The sequence below is a fragment of the Alnus glutinosa genome, chromosome 8 (genome assembly GCF_958979055.1).
Source record: "Alnus glutinosa chromosome 8, dhAlnGlut1.1, whole genome shotgun sequence".
NCBI lineage: Eukaryota > Viridiplantae > Streptophyta > Magnoliopsida > Fagales > Betulaceae > Alnus > Alnus glutinosa.
The window spans coordinates 19921429-19928380 of NC_084893.1; the positions used below are offsets into that span (position 1 = coordinate 19921429).

The 6952-nt window shown below is 36.3% G+C and overlaps 1 long non-coding RNA gene across 1 annotated transcript; it reads left to right on the forward strand.

Moving 5' to 3' along the window:
* The first annotated feature begins 1616 nt into the window (after positions 1-1616).
* Positions 1617-4242, forward strand: LOC133874674 (uncharacterized). The gene is made up of 3 exons (XR_009901347.1): positions 1617-1731; positions 2569-2624; positions 3955-4242. It is a non-coding gene; the product is annotated as an uncharacterized LOC133874674 (long non-coding RNA).
* The last annotated feature ends 2710 nt before the right edge of the window (positions 4243-6952 follow it).

Consider the following 6952-nt stretch of genomic DNA (forward strand, 5'->3'; position numbering starts at 1 on the left):
ACCAAAAATAGACCTTTTGCAGGAATAAAGGGGCGGTTCGAATCTAAGTTGAGCTAATAGATGGAAAGAAAAATTTATGTCGCAAGCGGGGAAGGAGATCCTTATTAAAGCTGTCATCTAAGCGATTCCTACCTACAATACATATGAGTGTTTTCAATTACAAAAGATACATTGCAGGGATTTAAATTCTATGATGAGATAGAAAGAAAATGATATCAAGGTGGCATGGATGAGTTAGGCAAGGATGGAGATATCTAAAACCTAGGGTGTAATGGGCCTCAGGGATCTGGAGTGCTTTAATATGGCAATGCTTGCAAATCAAGGAGTGCATCTCTTACATCACCAAGATTCATTGGCGGCGAGAATTCTTAAAGAAAAATATTACCCGCACAACAATTTTTTGGAGGAAAATTTGGGTAACAGGCGGTCGTATGCATGGAGGAGTATTTCCAACTCCTGAGCCCTTCTTAAAGATCATGGTTTAGTATGTTCGAGTGGGGAATAGTGAGTCAAGCAAAATATGGGAAGACAAGTGGATCTTGTGTTCCACTTCATATGCGATTCAATCACCGGTTAGAATTCTAAGCCTTGAAGCAAGGGTTAATGCACTAATTGATGAACACATGAGGAGGTGGAATTTAAATATGATCCAAGAAATCTTCAATGCAGATGAAGCAGCGCGAATATCCAGTATGACTCTGAGTCTCCACGGACAACAAGACAAATTGATGTGGATTGGAAATTTCAATGGTACTTTCTCGGTAAAAAGTGCCTATCACCTCAAAAAGAAGAGAAATAATCCTACGCGAAAAAGGGTAATGTTTCAAGGAATCAAATTATAGCAGGGTGTGGAAGAAAATCTGAAAGATGAGAGTTCAAGGGGTGAGAAGAAATTTTCTTTAGCGAGCCTCTAATAATTTATTACACACGAAGCAAATTTTTTTCAAAAAGAGGATAGTTCAAGATTCCATGTGCCCTATTATTACCTACCTTTAAGAAGATCTTGAGAATTTCATATACTTTGTCGCACATGTATAAGATGGTCTATAGCTTAGTGAAAGACTCCAAAAAAAAGTACCTTGTAAATAATATTTCTCCTTAAAAATTCATGTAGCTAGCTTTCAGTAGATCAATGCTGTCCTTCTCACCTTTTCACTAGTGTCGTCGTGTAAAAAACTTAGTGTGTATGTAATGCCCAAGAAAAATATTTAGTGGGTTTATTAGGATTAAATAAAAATAAGTCTATTTAGTGTGGTAAAAATAAAATAAAGTGTTTTATTTTTATTTTATGGACATGTAAATGGTAGCCATAAAAAGAGAATATAAGAAATATTTTTAAAGTTTAAAGAAAATAAAAAAGAAATAGCAAATAAAAGAAAAAGAAAAAGAAGAATCATTAAAAGAAAAGTACAAGAAGAAAAAAAAAATTATAAAACCAAAAAAAAATATAGAAGGGTGGGGGGCGCACACCTGCGCCCCACATGCTGAAAAATGAAGGGCCAGGTGGCCCTTCACAAATCAAAAAAAAAAGAAAAAGAAGCCTTGTGCCTTTTCACGCATAAAGGCTCCCGAGAGCCTTTTCTCCAGTTATTTCGTAAAAAGGGGGGGAATTTTCTTTGGGTTTTTCACCTAAAAACGCTGATCTACGAAAATTCAATCATCCAAATTCAAATCTGATTTCGAAAACGTGAACTACGAAACTTGATCTACGTTTCAACCGATTGGTTCGAGGTATTTTTACAAACTCTTAGTCTTTAAGATTTTAGATTAAATCTAAAGATATGTGAGTTTAATTTTATGTGTTCTTAAGATTTGTTATGAGGAGCTTGCTAAACACTCTCTAAGTGTTGGATTTGCATTTGGTGAAATTTTTGGTGAGTTTCCTCGAACCCTAACTTTTGGGTTAGGTATTTTAATTGCAATTTTTGTGTCTAATCCTAAGTAAACCTTATGGGTTAGTGTTGTTAGTGTTTAAATATCAATATTATATTATGAGTTAGTAAAATAAATTATGGGTTTAAGTTTGGAAACTATAATTTGATTGGTTAAATTAATTTAGGATTTTTAAGTGTTTAAAACCTAGATTGTTAATTTGTAAAAAATAAGTATTTATGGGTTATGTTCTAATGTTAGTAAACAAAAATAATTATAGGTATTTAGTTTAGATAGTATTTTCAAGGTTAACCCTAAGACTTTTTATGGGTTAATGTTATTTTAAATGTGTTAATAAATTATGCTAATAAGTAAATAATTATTGTAAAAGATTAATGAAAATAATTTTAGGGTCAATAACATTAGTGAAAATAATTTATAGATTAGTGAATATAACTTGGGATTAATATTTGATGTTATAGGTAATTATTTTAGATTGTAATTTTAATGTCTAACTCCAAGTAAATACTTTGGGTTGGTGTTAATTGAGTTTAGTTAGTGTATAGATTTATGGGTGTGTAATTGGAACCCTTAAAATATTATGGGTTTTCCAACGGTTTAGCCTTGAGCGATTCAAGTGCTAATTAGGGTGTTAATTATTTAAAGTGCTAAATAGTGCAATGTGTTATTTCACAGTGATACATTGCAAGGTGGTGTCTAGGAGACCTAGTGATTAAATCCGCGCAGCCAAGGTGAGTATTCTACTCACTGAGAAGTATTATTTTCATATATGATGAATTACAAAATGTATATTATTTTACAAACCTGAACCAACTATATGTTGATTATGAATTGTTTTGGATGATTTGGGTACTTTTGAGTATATTGAAATTATGATGATGTTTTGATGTATGAATATGATATGTGGAGTTTAAATGAATGGAGTCACTGTATGTTATGGTTGGGAGTTTTGAAAACTGTGATTGCAATGGAATATTAATATGATTTTAGAGTGAGTATAAAATGGGAGATTTAAGTTATGCAAATTGTTTAAGAAATGGCATGTTGAACTGTTTATATTTTATATAGAAAGCATGTATTATAAGCATGATTCATGAAATGAAATTTATTGATTTAAGGCATGAGGCATAAGCATATGAACGCTAAACGTGCATCGAAGTGAGGTTCACAGCCCACGGGAAATTATACATGGGTTAGATTTCCATGAGGTGCTTACTTGGGTTAGATTCCCTTGAGGTATTGACGAGGTACTTACTTGGGTTAGATTCTCTTGAGGTACTAGTACTTACTTGGTTTCGATTCCCTTGAAGAACTCACGAGGTGCTTACTTGGGTTAAATTCCCTTGAGGTCCTCGACCATGGGTTAGATTCCCATGAGGTGCCTACTTAGGTTAGATTCCCTTGAAGTACTCATGAGGTACTATACTTGGGTTAGATTCCCGTGAAGTCCTCGACTATGGGTTAGATTCCTATGAGGTGCCTAGTTGGGTTAGATTCCCTTGAGGTTCTAGTACTTACTTGGGTTAGATTCCCTTGAAGCACTATACTTGGGTTCGATTCCCAAGGCATAAAACCATTAGCATGAACATGTATAGCATTGTTTTTATGAGTGATGTTTGTATGTTATGAGTAGTTTTGCTAGACGTATTGATATGCATAAGAGTCTCAATGGAAAAGAGCTTATGTATATTTCTATCGGATGATTGCATGATTTAAATGCTATTGTTTTCTAAGTCTCACTGCATCAAAAGTATTATAGCAGGTGAGGATGTATATAGTTGTTTCCAACAATGGAACTTCTACGTATAAGCTCAGCTGCATAGTATGCTTTAAATGTTTTCTATTAGTCGGTGTTTGCTATATCCGCTATGGGTGTTTTCAAACAAAAGTTTATAAAATTGGTGGCTGTTATAGTGTACGCATGACTAGAAAAGAAAAGTTGGTTCTTTGTGAAAACTCAGTGAATAGTATACCTATGAGGTCTTAGTGTATTTATTTATGCTAAGGCAGTGGGCTCATAATTCCACCTGTATGGATGCGGCAACCCCCGTAACCGTGCAGACATTGATACTTTGGTTGTAGGTTCTGCGGATATAGATAATGATTCGTCCACCTAGCGTATGGGATGCTATGATTGGAGCACATCGCGACAGTCATAAGTCACAAACTCATGGGTAGTCCACATTTGAGTATTTTATTTATGGCTCGTGTCATACGTGACATAGGTATTTGTTGAGCCTGTATTTTAGTATATAGTCAGTGTAATATGTTTTATAAGCCTTAAATAGATAGACTTGTAAATGGCTCTTGTTGTAATTAACTGTTATATATTAGGTGTATTTCCGCTTATGATATGTGTTCCGCTACACATTGATTATTGTATTCTACTGTTAGATGTAACTCTGATTATCAGGTGCATGTTATGGGGCATGTGCCATATGTTGGCTGAGCGACATGTAGTCGTGCCACTGTGAAGATCCGTTATAAGTTTTCAAAAAAAAGAAAAAAAAAGTGTCGTCACAGCAAATGGTATTAGAGCAGTTAGGTCTAGGGTTGGTTAGGAATAGCGGAAAGCGGAAACTTAGGGTTGTGTCAGAGTCTAAGAATAACAAAAGAGCAATAGAAAATCTTAAAAGCTTCAACAAAGATAGGAAATTAAAATATAATACTCCATATGCATTACATGAATTTTGTGATGCATATTATTTGACTTACTTATAGTTAGTTTACCTCTCACTTTCACATTGTAGATTAACTTCAATGTGATTGTGTAGAGTATATCACTTAGACGGGGAACGGTTTAGAATAAGCTTCTTAGGTGCATTGCATGGGTAATGTGATGCATGTAATTTTCTTTACGCAGTATTGTCTATGTGGCATTTCATTGTACAAACAAGTCATGCTGCCTAGACAAGCAATGTCAATACGCAATGTGGAAGAGGATTCCTCAGTGGGTGATTGAGGTGGGAGTGATTTTAGGCGCCTCTACCTCCTCATCCCCTCCCCGTCGAAGAAATTGTTTGTTAGTAGTAGTTTAGGCATTCCTCATTGATGGACCTTTGACCACGAATTGTTTGAGTAGAAAATAGTCAATGCCATTTGGAGCACATGCTTCCTCACCGTCAAAGAAGCAACTTATTGGTTGTGACCTTAAGTTCTTTGGAGAATGGGATGCCTTTGTGAGCCGCTTCAGTGTCACGTGGTGCACCAATTGTGGAAGCCACATTTTGGTGTATGTGTCGTGTTGAATCACAACTAATCTTGCGATGTGGTAAACTTGGCTACCTCATAAAGCTATGTCCCTCGCTAGTCGCTTTAACTCAAAGTAGCTCTAGCATTGCCCAATGTAGAGTGTGGGAGCTACGCTCGGATATATGTCGTTGAAGATCTAGGGTGCATTGTAAATATGGTTGAGGAAGCCATTCCACGAGAGGTCGCCAACTTGTTGCCGCCAAAGTCAAGTACCTTTAGCGGGCAACTATCAGCCAAGACAATTTGCTCATGTATAGTGTTCCTACTTACACCGAGCAATGCTGAAGTCCATCCAACCATCGCAAATGCTGTCGATGTTGTCATAGGTATTATACCTTTATGTCGCAGCATTGTATGCATTTGGCTTATTAGAGTGTTATCCATTCGTATGTCTCATTATGCATAGTTACATAATGAATACTAAACCTTTAAAATCAAACACGTACGTGGCCATTTCTATTGGTGACACATATGGCCACAGGGAACACGTAAACTGTCACCTTAGCAATGTATTGGTAATGACATTGTTAGCTCATGTTTGACATGATGAGCTACAATGTCTAACTCATTTAGTTCGATATGTTAAGTTGTCCACCCTTGTCTCATTTGCATTTCTAAGTTACGCAAATTGAGTATCGAACCTTTAGATTAGAACACTTGCGTGACCACTCTTGTTAGTGATGCATTCACTTGCAGGAAACATGTGGACAATTGTTCCATTGGTACAAGAGAAAAGACTTTGCCAGCAAAGGTAGCAGTGTTATCCGTGTAGAGTTCAAACATTGACATATTTAGCTTCAACATGTAATGTGTTGAGTTTTAATACCATGCATATAGGATTTCGGTGTTCAACATGCTAAACAATAAAGCTTATCATGTTGAACTACGATGTTAACTCGTTAGGACTTTGGTGTTAATTTGGTATGGATTGATGATCAAGAAGTAGAAGTGAACGTAGATAATCACGAATGGATGGTTGTATTCCTACCCCATTGTATAAAGAGTCCGAACTTTGCGGGTCTCGTTTGCGAGTTACTCCGCTATCTCTCTTTGACATTCGACAATGATGAATGTCTGAGAATATACACTTGTGTGTTTGGCTTATGCCTAAGCCAAGCTCATGTCGAGTCCAAGTTCGGAACATTAGGATAGTGTAGATGTTTCCACTTTAGTCGCAAGCCTATGCGAGGATGCATAAATTATCGTGTACTAAACCGAGTGACAATCAATCAGGAGTATTCCTTAATGAGAACTGACAACTTGTTCAGTCAACTCTTGAGAGCTTCAATATTCTCGGAAATTGACTTTCTTTCAAGATACCAAACACACGGTGCAAAATGGAAATGTACCAAGTCAGCGATCCATATATGGTATGACCATTACGAGTTTTTGGTGATGCCATTTGGATTGACAAATACACCGTTGGTATTTATGGACTTAATCAATCAAGCTTTCCATGGGTACCTAGACATCTAAGTAGCTGAGTGTACCGTTGACACGTTAGTTTATTCGACTAGTCGTGTCGAGCATGGAAGATACTTGGTATCAGTCTTGGAAGTGTTTAGTAAAAGAGATTCTTCTCCAAGCTCATGAAAGGTGAGCTTTGGTCGAGGAAGTGTCATTCTTGGTTTATGTAACGAACGAGAATGGGTACGTGGTTAACACGATAGAACAAGAGCACAGTTGCACCTGTGCTTAACTAACCAGAAAAATTGTTGGATATGTGGCTTGCACAGATACATCACAATAGGCGGGGATGCACCCTTGTATAATAACATGGATATAGCTTATGCTACTTAACAATTGT